The following is an 18,679-nucleotide window of genomic DNA, read 5'->3' as shown; positions in this document are numbered from 1 at the left end:
AGGTACAACTGCTCGGCGTTCGCAGCCCTGAAGTCCCCTTCTACCTTATTTAAGGGAATAGCTCCAAATGCAGAAATTTGAGATAGAATCTGTTGTTTAATTCATTGAAAGCTGATAGAGGGTTTGAGCATAACAAGGGACTTCAAGGCCAAACAAGAATAAAAAGGAGAAAATATGAGAAACAAACTTGGACAGAATTTTCAAAAAGGAAACTTTGTTCATTTTGATATTGCTACTAGCCAGTCCAATTAGCTGAAATCAACTTAATACTACTAAAGAGTGCAAATAATGGACATCTCCCTTAGATTTAGTGTTCTCTATTAAGTCAACACTTGTTACAAGAATTAATCCTAGTTATTTATTTCTTTTCAGATAGTTTTACTTTCATTCAGACCATTATCTGTATTATTCTAACCATTCGTGCACTTGTGACACCAGATCTGGGGTTGTATCTAGAAATTGCGGTGGTTATGACTTTTCGCACTTTATTTCAATTCTATTTCAGTTTAATTGGTATCAGTTAATTTGTCTTGTTAAAAATGGCTAAAAATTATTCTAACGTTAACTTGCCTAGCAAGTGAAATGTTAGGCGCCATCACGGTCCCGAGGATAGGGATTCTGGGTCGTGACAGATAGTGTAAAAATCATTTACAATGTTAGTTTATATATGTTAAATCTTTGATCATATTATAGTCATTCAAGGAAGTTATAAGCCATGTTATTCTGAGAGTGCAAGAACACTTAAAGATAAGATAGAATAATCCTAGTCCTATTCGTTTCTAAACAAACTAAGAAAACTAAATGTCTGATAAAAGTTTATTATATTTCCTTTTTCATGAAATTGCACATACTTAGTTTCTTGTTTCTCTTTCCATTTTTCATTTGTTCTGCCTTAAAGCTAAGTGATACAGGGGCAACTATCCAATATATTGATGACATCAACGTGATGCGTGGGTTAGGTGGATTTGAATCCTGCTGTAGCCAAAAGCATGGCATCTCAATTGAGATGAGTAGAGGGGCAAGCCCATCATTCATCGAGTTTTGACCCTTGCTCCACTAAGGTTTCTCGGTTATCAAAAAATATGTATATTGTGATGAAGCAGCTCGAACCTTCAAGGACATATTTTGATGATATCAAAAGATACCATGTCCAATACTATTGATGAAAGTAGCTGATCCAAACAGGAATTCTATGCATTCCAGGCTAAACCATAAAATTCAGGGCAAAGAAAGACTTAAAAGGCAAATTATCATGCGGTAAAGAGAAAAATTGCTAAATAATTGTGTAACTTACCTACTGGTGCAGGAAGGCTCAAATCTTTCCGCAAGCCATCGATCCCAGCAGTAAGTATAGAAGCAAGTCCCAAGTATGGGTTGGCACATGCATCAAATGCAGGACATACAAAATGGCCTACAACATCAGCTCCTGGAAGTCTACAAGTACTAATTTTTGCATAATTGTTTTCTTTCTGCCAGCTGACAACTCGTCCATTCCAATCCTTAGAATACAGGCGCTCATAACTGCCAAAAAATGTGACCAAAATAAGGCATACTTAAAAACAAGGATCAAGTCAGGCATAGTACATGAGTTGATAAAAGTTCAATTTTGATACTCAAATGAGGTATATATTTTTAGAAAAGGAGACCGAACCAAAAGGGAACGATTTTCATTCTCTATGCAATAGCTCCAAATGCATAATTATTTGAGGTGATGAGATTACAAGTCTTCCATTATGCTAACAATCAAAGAAAAGAAAAAAGGAAGTGATATAGCTGCTATTTGTTATAATTCCCCTCTTTCAGATTAGAGGCAATGGTGCTGCAGCTTTGGTTCAATGAGAATTTTTAAACCAATCACCAAAGTATTTAAAGAAAGCACGATATTAATAATTAAGGTTTAGCGACTAAATTATATTGGTAGTATGAAAAGGTATTATTCACACCATCAGTTCATATAAGTTAAATCATAATAAGTACTAAAAAACCTCTAACCTTGTAGGATGTGGTGCAGTAAATGCTAATATGACTGGAAGATGATCTAACACCCCACTCATGAATGCTTCCCCAATCTTGGAAATCCCATATTGACTTGATCCGTCAGATGCCTTAAAAACGTTAATTCCGTTCTTGGACAAACTTATATGCACATTTGATCCACAGCCCCATTCGTCTAACGAATACCTATACAGAAATGGACAGATGGTCAAAAACTGAAAGGAACTATGCTCATGCAGTAGAAAGTTCATACATAATGCTTTTCGCGATAAAACCAAAAAAGAAAGCAGAACTGAAAATATGGTTGTGGTAGCACTTCAAAAGAAGCAAAAGCATATCTGGTTAAACTAGTAGAGAAGAGAATTTCACCTAAAAATATTGTGGAAACATCTGCTACTTACTTTGGCAAAAACGTTGGATGAAATCCATATTTCCTTCCAACTTTTCTGATGACTTCACGTGTATAAATCAATGTATCAGCTGCTCTACAACAATCTGTATATGCCAGTCCAATTTCAAATTGACCTTTCCCAGCTTCTTTATGTAGCTGCATATATCGAAAGAGACAACATCAAGGGGAGTAATCATCGTTAAATTGAATAGTATGACTTCCTTTGTTCCATTTTATATGGTGCTCTTCCCTTTTTAGTCTGTCCGAAAAGAATAACACCTTTCTATATTTAGAACTCTTAAAGATTTCATTTTTGCCCTTGATCACATGCTCTTATAGCTACAAAAATAGCATGTTTAAGACCAAAAGTTCTATAAGTACTTCATATATGAGCCAAAAGTTAGTATTTCTATGAAAAACTACGTACCCAACTAAACAACGCCATATAAATGAAACCGAGGAAGTCTACGATAAAGTGTGTTGGATATATCTTATTCCAGGTAAAAGAAAGATATTATTGCAGAACAGAGAAATGCCATGCTACCACTATATGTGTGAAACTACGAAAAAGCATGTCACATGAAGCTTATAATTCTTTTTCATGTTATACTTCTCTTTTGTTTTTATTTTCCCCTGAGATTTTGGATTTAGGCCAGAGGTGCTTGATGATGGGGAGAAATTCAAAAATAGTCAGATTTACAACTAGTCGTTCAAAAATAGCCCAGTTTCAAAAGTAATCGAAATTTTGCCACTTTTCATGTAAAGATGAATCTGAGCGAAAATACTGTTCAAAACCCAGAAAATACGCCAGTATATTATACTGGAGTTCCAGCATAAGTATGCTTGAACTCCAGCATATTATACTGGAGTTCCAGGATAAGTATGCTGGAACTCCAGCATAATATGATGGAGTTCCAGCATAAGTACACTAGAACTCCATCATAATATACTGGAGTTCCAGCAAGTATAATTGTCCAGTATAATATACTGGAGTTTGGAGCACCGGTGCTCCAGTCTCCAGTATATTTTACTGGAGTCAACAAAGTATACCGGTCCAGCATAATATGCTGGAGTTCATACACAATTGCACCAAACTCCAGTATATTATGCTGGACCGATCTCTGTTTCAGCAAAATAGTGGCTATTTTTTATTGACTTCGTAAATGCTGGCTATTTTTGAATGACCAGTCCGAAAACTGGCTATACCGTGCTATTTTTACTTGATGATGCTCATGAAACAATTATCCATGTAAATCATGTCATCAAAGTTATTGTCTTTAATATAGACTACCTTTGTAAAAGAGAAACAGAGAGATCCCCAATACTTCACTTTCAATCTGACTAGAAATAGTTCTTCAGCATATGAAGGATAATGACAAAGAGATTGACTTTTGAAAGTTAAAAACAATTTTAAAGGTAATCGAGCAAAACAACTCTCATGACACTATAGCAATGCACTAACAAAAGAAACATAAACATATCTCCATAAATTAACAATAGTAATTATATAACACACACACACACACATATATATATATATATATATATATATATATATATATACACATTCAAGAAAGGCGATATTGTGATATTGCACGGGAGAAAAATCTATTTATTAACAATGATACAATGAGCCCTATATATAATACATATTATACTCCTACTACATATGGGACTAGGACATATTCTATTCCTACTACATATAGGACTAGGACATTCTACTCTTACTACATATGAGACTAAGATTATTTATACATAACTATCTAACACTCCCCCTCAAGCAGGTGCATACAAATCATATGTACCAGGCATGTTACATATGCAACCAATCTGAGGACCAATAAGAGACTTGGTGAAAATATATACAAGTTGATCATACAAGGCCACTAGACTCCCCCTGAGCAACAAAATCAGGTGGTTGCTAATAAACAGAAGTTGGCCGAAAAGTCCCCGGAAAAATTTGAATATAGTGAGACTAAGCCGAATTCCACACTAAAAAATAGGTTCTAAGAAACTTTTCTGGAAATCACTATTCACGCCGGAAAAAATAAAAGTTGTCAGAATTTGATGTAATTTATATGGGTACGCTCGGAATCACTGGAGGAGTAAGTTGTCCTAAAGAAATTTTGTCAAAAAGTGGCCTGAATGGCTCACACGCGTTGGAAAAGTTACTGCAGCTCATCAGAACCCTAGTTGTGCGGTGCATAGAGGCGCGCGAGAGCCGTCAATATGGGCTTGGCTCATTGGACCAGCCCAGCCCGTGATTTAGTAGGGTTGAGCTAGAATTTTTGGAGCTCATTTAAAAACGAGGCTTTTAAGCCCGGCCCGAGTAAGCCCGTAGCCCATGAGGCTTGACTGAGGCTGGGCTGGGCCGTCCTCGTGGGCCTAACAAAAATATTTATTTGAAATATATAAAATATAAAAAATATATGTCATTGTAGCATCGAAATCAATATTTAGTATTGGTAGGCGTGCTCGTACAAAAGTTGCATTCCTCGTGAAAATGTCCAAACATTTGTTACTACTCGAAATTGGTTGCACGGTTTTTACCAAACTCGAACTAGTAATATTTTTTTATGTGAATCTGAATATTATTAGTTTTTAAAATTTAATTATTCCTAGTATTTAACTAATTAATATTGCATATGAATTGTAGATGCAGATGGAAGTAAAGATGTTAAGACAACCTTGTCACAAGCGGATTCCAATGTGTTTGATGAAGATGATGTGTTGGATATCCCATAAGCATCATGAACATTCTCTTGAATATTTTCTTTTGAATTTTGACTTTTAGTGAATGAAATATAGTCTTGTCTTTTACTTTTTTAGCGTTTATTGTGATATATTGAACAGTATAAAAAGTTATTAAGTTTTGTGAAATTTTTCCAATAAGATATTTTTTAACTTTAATTTTTTTTATGTTAGTACTTACAGAAAAAATATAAAATTATATATTAAAAAAATAATGGGCCAGCCCGTGAGTGCCTGCGACCCACATAGGGCTGGGGTGGGGTAACCATTATAAGGCCCATCATGGGCTAGCCTAGTCCGTCAATTGCTAAAGCCCACGTGGGCTTGGCTGGGCTAATCCGGCCCGGCCTATATTGACAGCTCTACACGCGAGTGACTCTGCCGGAGCGATTGACTGGTGTTTTGTCGCCTGAATTTTGCAAACAAGATGGTAGTGTCGCACAAAACTTACGATGAGGAGATAACGCAAATCAATCTTGAGTCGTCGACCGGAAAGACGCACGGTGACTGACTTTTCTATTCCGATGGGACTGGGAAAGACCATATAACGAGACAACACTACCTGCACAAGGTAACGGTAAGGTCTGCATAACAACTACTCTCTCTGGACCCCACTTGTAATATTATATTGGGTGGGTATGTTGTTGTTATATAACGAGACAACACTCGTTCCCTCAACCAAATGTAGGACACCCTAATAAAAGGATATAAGCACAATTGGATTAGCTGCGGGATTAGGAACAGAAGACAAATCTTTATCCTTATTATTTTTAGCATTGCATCATCACAAGTGTCATGCAAATCAAATATTACTTTGAGAAGGAATTGTCATTGAAAACACAGATCATAGTAGTACAACATGTTTCCTGAAGTCCTTGAGTTGAGCTCTACTCTAAAATATGAAGTCGAATATTTTCATGTACTATTACATTTGGTTCCCGCTTTCTACCTATAGTTAGCATGTATTTTCACTATATGCCTTTTCAGTGAGAGGAGGAGTAGGAGCTAACTTAGGGGCAGAATCGAAGCAAAGAAACTAGTTTTATTTATCTGGTGAAGCTCACGGAAGATACTCTCGATAGCGCAAGCACAAAATACCTCTTCCTAAGCTCAACTCAAGCAGAATAAATGGAAATGCATTCTAAAATCTCCTAATTAGCTACAGTACTGTTTGCAGATAACATGAGAAACATCAAATTTGTAAGCAAACATTCAAGGAAATAGAAACTTACATAATCTACAGAAAATTTCAAGGATTGAAGATAACCGAGCATCTCCTGAAGCATAGGGGATGCAGCATCAAATGCTGCTGTATGGCACTTCCTGTACTGATCCGATGATTCAAATTCTTCTTTGTCGTTCCTGTGTGATTCAGTTGTACATATTTAGTGTAACGTTCTATAGAGGACAGCTCTAGAAACATATATGATGGAAGACTAGATACAAAAATATTATGGCTCACATACTTTATTACACTCTCTAGAAGGTAAAATTCAACTTCAAAGCCTGCAGTCATGACCTGAAAAATGTAGATACGTGTCAGACCAATAACATTTTCAACTCTTTGCTGGGCAAGATTGTAAACGTACCAAACCGAATTCATCTTTTAAAATTTTAGAGATTCTGCGTATAGCTTCTCTTGGACAATATTCCCATGGTTCACCAGATTTAGTACACATGTTAGCCAGGTGTCGAAACAGTACCATGGAATTCTGCATTTGGTTGATAAATCAGGAACAATTGTGAACAGACCCGAACAGGTGAGAGTAGTGTCCTCCACGGGATAATCAGATATTGAACTTATCCCCATACATGCACGAGGTAAGCCTATACCATGCTTTTTCACGAAACTATAGAAGCGCTGCCGTGGAACACCCTGAAAATGATGCAGAACAAAATAAAAAAATCATTACGTTTTCTTTGGCAGAACAGGGAAGCTCCAAACAACATGCCACATCATGTAGTGAAGGTAATCAAAATGGCTGAAAACTATACTGACTAATGAGCTTGTTGTATTTAACCTGAATAATACATCTGATACAATTAAAGATACTTGGTATAAAATAATGTCCACCAGGATTTTCGACATTCAAAGAATCATAATCCAACCAAATACTCAACATAGCCAAAGCATCACAAGAGACAGAATGCACCCACAAAATATTAAAAGGAAATCCATTTAAATACTCTGTGCAAGAACTTCTTAAACCATAATTCAAAACTTAACAATGAGAAGTAGATACTAAGCATTGTCATAGCTGGACTCATTAATTGCTTCGGCGTACACCCTTTTCTTAGTGAAAGCGGAATAATACTAGCAAGCTTGTTGAAATCACAACATATGATTACAAAGTGTTCAATGCTTCACAAAATCAAATTCTCAAATTTCACAAAATAAAGAACCATCTTTTGTTTTAGCTGATGACAACCCCCTATTTGAGGTAAGATGAAACAGCAAAGTTGAGTAGATATTTTTCTTCAGATTGTTATGGTTACGCAACCTTTCACCTGTTTGTTGATGCTATCATTGAAAATTCTTTAACCCGCTTGTATGCTATTGAAACTCTTTGTATTTTCTCAAAGAGGACCAAAGATTTAGTATTATAAAGCATATCATTAAATAATTCATTATCATAAGGCAAAAGCAGTAACTTAAAGACAAAGGTAAAACTTACACGGCATCTATGTTGGCCAGAAGCATCTATCCAAATAATGCGAACAAGGGTAACATCCTTTGATGAGCCATATAACTCTTCATTCTGGAAGTAAGACGATATACAAGGTTCTACATCAGAATCTGTTGAAGAATCCTTTAATGAACCATGTAACTCTTCCTTAATGAAGGGAGACGGTATATGAGGTTCTATATCAGAATCTTTTGAAGAAACATCAAGTTTGTGCAATTTGTAAAACTTCTTTGCATTTTCTGCAAATATATCTTTAACGGCTGCCACAGCTTTTGTAATTGAAAGATCACCCTCAACCATCGCATCGCGTAGAACAGAGAATACTGCTTCACGTGCTCTCTTTGCACCTGCATTAGAAATCAAGTTTAGGTTATACTGATGGGAAGAAGATGAACTCATTCAGCTAGCATGCAACTCAAGCTGGATATTATTGTTCGGCAATAATTTACTTTTCCTTCAAGTTTCTGAATGATAACTTACTTGATCATAGTGAAAATGTGCCTTTGCCGCACATTTTCACCTCAGCAAGTAGAATTAACTATTATTTTTAGTTACTCCATAATTAGTTTAACAAACTAAAAACACAAATTCAATTTTCCAATAGGTAAAACCATCGAGTTAGGTAGCATGGGATGGAGTGGACAGAACACTGCTCATAAAATGGTTCATGGAAAAGACATGAGCAGAATATGGATGTACCTAGAGTAGATATTTGTATGTCATTCAGATCTCTATACACATGAACAACACAATTTAAGGAGCATATCTGTGTCTAATAACTGAGGTATAGTCTAATTCTGAAGTATAGATGTGTTGCGGACATACTTAAAAGTTTTTCTAACACTGTCTATCACCAATTGTTTCTTTCTTTTTTTTCTTTGGTTCCCACCTGGTGTCCGGTACACGCACTGGAGGCCCAACTAAATCCGGATTCATGGCAGGAAGTCTCACATTGGAGGTAAACCGTTCCCTAACAGGGCGACTCTACACCCAAGGCTCGAACCTGAGACCTCTGGTTAAGGATGAAGGAGTATAAACCACTCCACCGCAACCTTGTTAGTCTATCACCAATTGTCTATATTCATTATCTTCCCATAGACAGTGTTCGGTATCCTCTTTCTTCCTTCTACTTCCTATTCTATTGTTTCTCAATTGATTTTAAGAATCTTTATTGTGTAATTTGACTATGCAACCTAAATTGATATCATCCTAATGTGCATAGCACATTCAGGATAAGCAAAGACACATGTCGACAATCAACAACAACAACAACAACAAACCCCGTACAATCCCACAAGTGGGGTCTTGGGAGGGTAATGTGCACGCAAACCTTACCCCTACCTTAAGAAGATAGAGAGACTGTTTTTGGTACACCCTCAGCACACATGTCGACAATCAAACACCAGAAAAAATATGGACACAGTCAAACATTTATCTTATATTGTCCAACTTCTAACAAAATTGTGTTAGACGAAGTGTGGGAGAAGGACACGACATCCTGTCATAAGTGTTTCTACTTCTTAGCTAGCCAGATTTAGCAGGTATTTCAGATTAGCTGAAGCAAAACTTTAATTTTTTTTATCTTGTGAAAGCCGACAGTCGCAAATGCTTGTCATGTCATACTTTAAGGATACAAGATAAGAATAATTCTGGCCAAACCTAAATAAAAGGCTTCAGCAAACGCGATGACATCAGTGCTGAACATAACCTGTTGATATCCAAACATTAGAAAGTGAAAATATTTGCTCTTTAATGATGTCTGAAAGAGAATATGGAAATCTGTAGCCTGAACTGGAAAACAATGTATCTTTAAGTACATGAACAACCTTATTCATCGGAGCAAGTTTCAGGAGTTCTTTCACTGAGGATATCATCCCATGAAAACTAAGTTTAGGAATTGCAAACCCAAAATCAAGATAGACCTATAATAGAAGACAGTGGCCATGTTACAGAGACACGAGGCGAAATAATTCATCATTAACAATTGATGTGAAAAAAGTCTCTAATTTGGTAGGTAATTCTACATGTTAATATTTTCAAATAGAGGATTAAAGATCTTACTTGAGGATATGCAGAAGCCAGATGTGAAGCTTCCTTTGAGAATGGGTAGGACGCGTGCAAAAGCACTAATCGGCTATTAGTGAATCTCTTATCCTCAAGAAGATTGTGAAGATAAAGGGGATTAGCAAGCATCATATCAAAATCCTTGTCCCCAAAACTGAAATGAAGAAACATAACAATGTTTCTTATAAGGACTGGGAATATACGATAATAACAAAGGGCTTAAAGACTGTCGACTCAATCAAATACCGTGACAAGCTAGAAAGAAAATGAGATCAAGCTATCTATATAAAACATTATTTTGGTTACCCCATGTGTATCTGCATTGGCAAGTCATAACTTTGAGCGACCTCCAAAGCTGCAAAGCATGGATAAATATATAATCAATGAAGCTCTTGTTCGACATTCTGACGGGATTCCCAGCTGGAAAGACAGGAACCATTAGAATCAGCTGCTCAATCATGATGCATTACAAACCAACGTCTTGCAACACTCACCGCGTAAAACATCACTCAGGCCCTCCTCAGCCTCTTTTTGAGTGACTTCTGTATTAATTGCAAGGCCGCTACGACATGCAACCATGCTTTTAAATGCAACAACATTATCAGCTACTGTGCGAAACGAATAGGAAAAACTTACTGAAGTCATAACTTTTTACACATCAAAAAGAAACATGTTTTGAACTACTCTGGAATATATTGACTCATAATTCAAAGGATATGACTTCAACTCCTTAGTGAAAATCTCCATGAATGAATCCAGTGTCCATGTTGTTCCATCTGCAGCCTAGAATAGAACAGAACAGGAGAAAGAGATAATCAGATCTACTATAGGGATACAAAGAGATAACAAAGACAGAATATTCTTGTGGAAGTGATATCAATAGTTACAACAACCAACCCCAAACAATGCAAGAACTTCAAGCCCCTCCACTTCATCATAGTCGTTAAAAGCAAAAGAGCAACCAGTAATTTAATACCGTAAAAGAATTGGACAATGAATCATGCAGTAGAAATAGTTCTACATGAAGCATGATATTGTCCTATACTACCTCTTTATATATGCGAGCCTACAAATTCAGGTCTTTTCCAGATGGATCGAAGATTCAAGTCGCTTATGACATTACTTTAAAAGAGATTAAAAAAATTTGCTCATAATTTTCACATTAGTTCATGGACATGTTCATTCATTATTCTTTTAGCTCGCATTTCCTCTCTTCCCAATGTCCTACCAATATCGTTTTTAATTCATAGGGGAGCCAAAACTTTGGTACTATTTCATGTCTATCTTTTCTTTATTATCTTAAAAACCTGTAATCCACAATATGAAAACTGTAACCTCCACTAGTAGCAATGCCAAGACTATCTTATGATCGCACAAAATGTTTGATAATATTGTTGAACGACAGAAATCCCACATCGCTGAAGTACCAATTTTGGTTGGTACTTCACCCTATAAAAGGAGGCCTAATGTTTATGATTTAAATACACCTTTCATTTGCCTTCTTATCTTCTTAAGACATTTGTATCTTCTCTCTTTAGTATTATTTCACTTGTATTTTTGGAGTGGAATAAAATATTGGTTGTGTCCGAGGAGTAGGCAAAATTAGCCGAACCTCGTAAATTCTGGTGTTCCTTTTTATTGTTGCTTTATTGTCTTATTTATTATTTGGTGGCTGTCATAATTTTTGGTATAGTAGTTGTGACTTATTCACACTATATACATTTGACTTCCGCAACAATTGGTATCAGAGCCAAGGTACTGTCTAAGTATGCTCTGTGGTTGCAGCATAGTCTGATCTTCCACATCAGAAAAGATTTATCTTGGTAACTGAGTCAAGGTTCTGTCTGAGTATGCTCTGTGGTTGCAGCTTAGTCTGATCTTCCACACCAGAAAGGAAATAATCTTGATTTGTGTCGTCAGCTATTAAATAATATTTGTGTCAAAGATGGGAGACAATAAACAAGAAGAATCTACATCAAGTGTCAACAATACGTCATCATTGGCATCTTCGCTTATGACAAGAATTGTGTCAAATGCGAAATTTGCGGTAGAAATTTTTGACGGGTCCGGACATTTTGGGATGTGGCAAGGCGAGGTTCTAGATGTCCTTTTTCAACAAGGGCTAGATCTGGCCATTGAAGAAAAGAAACCAGATGTTATTGGAGAAGAAGATTGGAGAATTATCAACCGTGTTGCTTGCGGTACCATTCGATCCTACCTTGCTAGAGAGCAGAAATATCCATACACAAAGGAAACTTCTGCAAGTAAATTATGGAAAGCACTGGAGGATAAATTTTTGAAGAAAAATAGTCAAAATAAATTGTACATGAAGAAGAGACTGTTTCACTTCACCTATGTTCCTGGTACCACGATGAATGAACATATCACCAGTTTCAATAAGTTGGTCACAGATTTGCAAAATATGGATACAACTTATGATGATGGTGACTTGGCCTTAATGTTGTTGGCGTCACTTCCTGATGAGTACGAGCACCTTGAAACTACTCTACTCCATGGAAATGACGAAATTTCTCTCAGAGAAGTTTGTTCAGCTTTGTACAGCTATGAACAAAGAAAGCGAGAAAAACAGAAGGGCGGAGAAGGAGAAGCACTGTTTGTGAGGGGTCGTCCTCAAAATCAAACGAGGACAAAGAAGGGAAGATCCAAGTCAAGATCCAGACCCAGCAAAGATGAATGTGCCTTTTGTCGAGAAAAAGGGCACTGGAAGAAAGACTGTCCGAAGTTGAAGAATAAGGCCAAACATAACAATGGAAAGGCCATTATGGATTCAAATGTAGCTGATTGTGATGATTCAGACTTCTCATTAGTTACAACAGAGTCATCAACATCATCAGACATATGGTTGATGGACTCGGCTTGTAGCTATCATATGTGTCCCAACAGGGACTGGTTCGTGGAATTTCAAGAAGGAGAATATGGAGTCGTCCACACAGCGGATAACAGCCCTCTTACCTCATATGGCATTGGTTCAATACGATTAAGGAACCATGATGGAATGATCAGAACATTAACAGATGTTCGATATGTACCGGATTTGAAGAAGAATCTCATCTCTGTGGGAGCCCTAGAATCAAAAGGGTTCAAAATCATTGCAGAAAATGGAGTGATGAGAGTATGCTCCGGTGCACTAGTGGTAATGAAGGCTAATCGGAAGAATAATAATATGTACCGCTATCGTGGCAGTACAGTTATTGGGACAGCGACAGTAACATCCAGTGACGACAAAGAGGCAGAAGCAACCAAGCTATGGCACATGCGCTTGGGACATGCTGGAGGAAAATCCTTGAAAACTCTATCAGATCAAGGATTGTTAAAAGGAGTAAAGGCTTGCAACTTGGAGTTTTGTGAGCATTGTGTCAAAGGGAAACAGACAAGGGTTAAATTTGGTACAACGATCCATAATACTAAAGGCATTTTGGATTATGTACACTCTGATGTTTGGGGTCCTTCCAAAACACCTTCATTGGGTGGGAAGCACTATTTTGTAACCTTTGTTGATGATTTTTCCCGAAGAGTGTGGGTGTATACAATGAAAAACAAAGATGAAGTGCTGGGAATTTTTCTCAAATGGAAGACGATGGTGGAGAATCAAACAGGCAGGAGGATCAAGTGTATTCGCACAGACAATGGAGGTGAATACAAAAATGATCATTTCAATAAGGTCTGTGAAAATGATGGCATCGTCCGACACTTCACTGTTAGACATACACCACAACAGAATGGAGTGGCAGAACGTATGAACCGGACCTTGCTGGAGAAGGTACGGTGTATGTTGTCCAATGCTGGCTTGGGCAAAGAATTTTGGGCTGAGGCAATTACATATGCATGCCACCTCATTAATCGTCTACCATCTGCTGCTATTGATGGCAAGACACCATTTGAAAAATGGTATGGAAAGCCTGCTGTAGATTATGACTCTTTGCACGTGTTTGGCTCAACTGCATATTATCATGTGACAGAGTCAAAATTGGATCCAAGGGCAAAGAAGGCTATTTTTATGGGAATTACTTCTGGAGTCAAAGGATATCGCTTATGGTGTCCTATGACAAAGAAAGTAATATTCAGCAGGGATGTTACCTTTGATGAATCTGCTATGGTAAATAAGGTAACAGAAGATACCAAACAAAATGAAGATGCTTCTAAGCAGGTGGAGTTTGAGGGAAAATTTATTTTTCCTACACAAGAAGCAGAGGAGGAAACAAATGAAGATTATCCTCTAGAAGGAGAGCCAGTAGAGGAGATTCCAACTCAGGAACCTCAACAACAACTTGAATCAATAGCAACCAGCAGGCCAAAAAGAACAATAACGAAACCTGTTCGTCTCATAGAGACAGTTGCTTGTGCAACCTCAATTGTAGCTGATGATGTTCCTACCACTTATAAAGACGCAGTCCAAAGTTCAGAAGAAGATAAGTGGAGGATTGCCATGAATGATGAAATACAGTCCCTTCATCAGAATCATACATGGAGATTGGCCAATCTCCCGAAGGGAAAGAAAGCAATTGGGTGCAAATGGGTATTTGCAAAGAAAGAAGGATTTCCTAACCAAGTAGATGTTCGCTACAAAGCAAGATTGGTGGCCAAAGGATATGCTCAAAAGGAGGGAATTGATTACAATGAAGTGTTTTCTCCAGTTGTAAAACATTCCTCCATTAGAATTATGTTGGCTTTGGTAGCACAATTGGATTTGGAACTAGTTCAGATGGATGTAAAAACTGCGTTTTTACATGGAAACTTGGAGGAGGAAATCTACATGACTCAGCCAGAAGGATTCAAAGTTGTTGGAAAAGAAAATATGGTGTGCAAACTTGAAAAATCATTGTACGGATTGAAACAATCTTCTAGACAATAGTACAATCGATTTGACGAGTTTATGTTGCGGCAAGGGTACAAGAGAAGCAAATACGATCATTGTGTGTATTTGCACAAGCTTAAAGATGGTTCCTTTATATATCTTCTCCTATATGTTGATGATATGTTGATAGCTTCCAAGAATTCAGAAGAAATTGATAAGTTGAAGATTCAACTGAAGAAGGAGTTCGAGATGAAGGATCTGGGTGAGGCAAAGAAAATTCTTGGCATGGAGATAATAAGAGATAGACGTTCAAAGAAACTCTGTTTATCTCAGAAAGAATATTTGAAAAGAGTACTACAACGTTTTGGCATAGATGAAAAGACTAAGCCAGTTAGTACTCCACTTGCTCCCCATTTTAAGCTAAGTACTACTATGTCGCCAAAGGATGAAGCTGAACGAGAGTATATGTCAAAGGTACCATACACAAATGTTGTTGGTAGCTTGATGTATGCAATGGTCTGTACGAGACCTAACATTTCACAAGCTGTTGGAGTTATTAGCAGATATATGCATAATCCAGGAAAGGAGCATTGGCAAGCTGTGAAGTGGATTCTACGGTATATTCATAATACTGTAGATGTTGGGTTAGTTTTTGAGCAGGAAGAATCAGTCTGTAGTTGGATACTGTGACTCAGATTTTGCGGGTGATCTGGACAAACGAAGATCAACTACTGGTTATGTGTTTACTTTTGCAAAAATACCAGTTAGTTGGAAGTCTACTTTGCAGTCAACAATTGCTTTGTCTACAACAGAGGCAGAGTACATGGCTATTACAGAGGCTATGAAGGAGGCAATTTGGCTTCAAGGGTTGCTAAAGGAGCTTGGTGTTGAACAAAAAAATATCACATTTTTTTGTGATAGTCAAAGTGCTATTCAATTAACGAAGAACCAAGTTTATCATGCAAGGACGAAGCACATTGATGTTCAGTATCATTTCGTACGAGAAATCATAGAAGAAGGTGGAGTCACGGTGAAGAAAATTCATACTACAGAGAATCCTGCTGATATGCTGACAAAAGTGGTAACTGCGGTCAAGTTTCAACATTGTTTGGATTTGATCAACATTGTTGAACACTAAAGATTGAAGATGAAGACACAACTAAAATTTTGTTATTGAGAGAAAATTGAAGATGTGAAATTTTGCCAAGGTGGAGATTTGTTGAATGGCAGAAATCCCACATCGGTGAAATACCAATTTTGGTTGGTACTTCACCCTATAAAAGGAGGCCTAATGTTTAGGATTTAAATACACCTCTCATTTGCCTTCTTATCTTCTTAAGGCATTTGTATCTTCTCTCTTTATTATTATTTCACCTGTATTTTTGGAGTGAAATAAAATATTGGCTGTATCCGAGGAGTAGGCAAAATTAGTCGAACCTCGTAAATTCTGGTGTTCCTTTTATTGTTGCTTTATTATCTTATTTATTATTTGGTGGCTGTCATAATTTTTGATATAATAATTGTGACTTATTCACACTATATACATTTGGCTTCCCCAACAAATATATCATCCTCATGAATGGTCATCTGATCTTAGAACTATCAGTCTACAAGAGAACCTTTTACATTAATCAAATTCTAAGGCAAAGCACGGACAAAACAAATAAAAGCAAGGAGGGAAGCAATCCTATTGAAAAAGAGCAAAGACCATATAATGTTTTAAATAAGATACATCTATCTTGGCTCATTTTCTATTAATTGAGGCACTAAATGGTGAAAGAACAGGCTAAACAACACTAAAATAGTCCTAATTCCAAAGAATAACACATTAACTTTCCATCTTTTCAACTGCTGCAATATGATTTAACGTATATACCCTTGTAAAAGTTTTACATTGTCAGTGTAGACTGTCAGTTAAAAAAAGAAGTGTAGGAAACTAGCAGGTTGCTAGTCTATACTTTGTTATAAAAATTTATCTGCAGTTGATTTTTGGTATTAAAGTGACCTGATAGCTGTCGACGTACAAAAGTTAAACTCAATGCAATAGTATATACTACGAAATGATTTGTACATTACCTTATCAAGAATCTTTTCAGCTAGATGTTCAATTCGGAGTATTCTACCAACCATTGGCACAACTTTTTTGTGCCATTCAATGTCAACCATTTTATCCAATTCAATTCCATCATCAATAAGTATGGTAGATACTCTTGCAGCCCTGAAGCAAGTAATAGCGCTCTGCTCCAAGCCTAAGCTCCGACGAGTTTCTAGAACAGTATGCAAACCTAAGCTTAAGCTTAAGCTTGGGCCATATAGTTCTGTCAGTTCCCTCAGGCCTCTCTACAAAAAAAAAAAAAACATAAAGCAATGAATGATAAGCCAACATAAAGCAATATAAGTAAAAAGGAAATGACCACATTTTTGCCCATGTCCTTAGCCAGTAATCATTGCAATATCAGAACAACTAATTCCCATTTTTGGAACAAGTTATGTTGTAAATTTTTTTGAAAAAAAAATCTGTGCAACAGAAACGTATAGTTGAGTTGTACTTTATTACTGTTAGAATATACTATAAGCCATGCGTATTGTTATAGTATTCTTTATGAACAATTATTTATTTACTTGTTTAAATTCAATAAAGTTTCATTTTAAATAGATCATGTGTTGGTTTGTGCGTCCATTGCTTACATAGTAGATGATTTAGTGTATAGAGTTTAGCTTATACACGGAAGATTAAATCATCGGTTCTTGTAAGACATAAAAGTTAATGTTCACAATCTAATGATGGAATTGGACAAATCATCGGAATGATTGTAGCACAAGATTAAGTATAATTTATCTTGATTATGGGAATGGTTTAATTCCAACTTCTTGTGCTAGTACATTTTGTATGTATTGAACGGATCAAGTAGAGATGAGTATTTTATACTGACTTTATAAAATAATTTCTCTAGTCCATTTAATGTACTTATACTCTTAATCCTGATATAATTATTATTAGCTGTGTATGTCACTTGTTGTTTTGATTTATTAAAAGGCGAGATTCTTTCGCGAGTCAATAAGCCTGGTAAATTGGATGACAATGATATACATTGGCGAAGTAATAATTAGTTGATGGAATCCATGTCTCAATTTTGAGATTGATGATACTCCTTTATGAAAGCTTATAAGTTTTCATGTGTAAACCCGGCCGGTGGATTTTGTATCCGACACATGAAATAAGTTAAGTGTAAGTCTAAAGGAAGTAATCAATAAATTAAATAGTCAGTAATTTAATTTGATTGATTAGTATCTGAATCTTAACATGGGGAGTTAAATAAGGTTTTATGGAAGAATTTCGAAATTGAACTAAGGAGTGCAATTACGAATTTTTAGTGGAATAATTCGTAATTTATTATGATGGAAATTAGTTTCAGAATTTCGAAATTAATATCATAATAGGAAGCCTTGTTAATTAAATTCTGTGGTCCCTACTGTGCCTAAATAATAGAAAATAGTGGAAACTGTTACTTAGTGGGAAAGAAAACGTGGAAACCGTCCCTTAGTGGGAGAAGGAAACCTAACAGGTTTTGAAAACGGTTTTGACCTAAAAAACGCAGCTATATATATGGATATAAGGGCTGGACGTTTTTGACATGATTCTGACTGCGGTTTCTACTAGAATTTTGCCCACCCAAAATTCTTTTTTTTTGGTTATTGTTTGGGTAACACAGTAGAAGACTGTAGAAATCTGCTAGTGTGTTTTCAACTGAGGAACTTGGAGAACGACCTAGATTTGTTGTGTTTACGCTTCAAGAGGTAATCCTAAAATCTCCATACATGTTAGTTGTTTAGATTACACGTGAATAAGATTCTGTTATTGCTTCCGCTGTGGTATATATTCCATCAATTGGTATCAGAGCTTACTCACGTCTAATTAAATAATTAGGATAAACCATAAGGATTAATATCATGTTCTATATGCAAGTTTTGAAT

General features: G+C 36.4%; 1 pseudogene; it reads right to left on the bottom strand.

Annotated features, from left to right (window-relative positions):
* The window catches only part of LOC104229292 (protein fluG-like), a 55,498-nt pseudogene that overhangs the window by 4,944 nt on the left and 31,875 nt on the right, over window positions 1–18,679 (bottom strand).

Source organism: Nicotiana sylvestris, chromosome 2, assembly GCF_000393655.2.
Source record: "Nicotiana sylvestris chromosome 2, ASM39365v2, whole genome shotgun sequence".
In the NCBI taxonomy this organism is placed as follows: Eukaryota; Viridiplantae; Streptophyta; class Magnoliopsida; order Solanales; family Solanaceae; genus Nicotiana; species Nicotiana sylvestris.
This window is presented reverse-complemented; position numbering and strand designations above follow the sequence as displayed.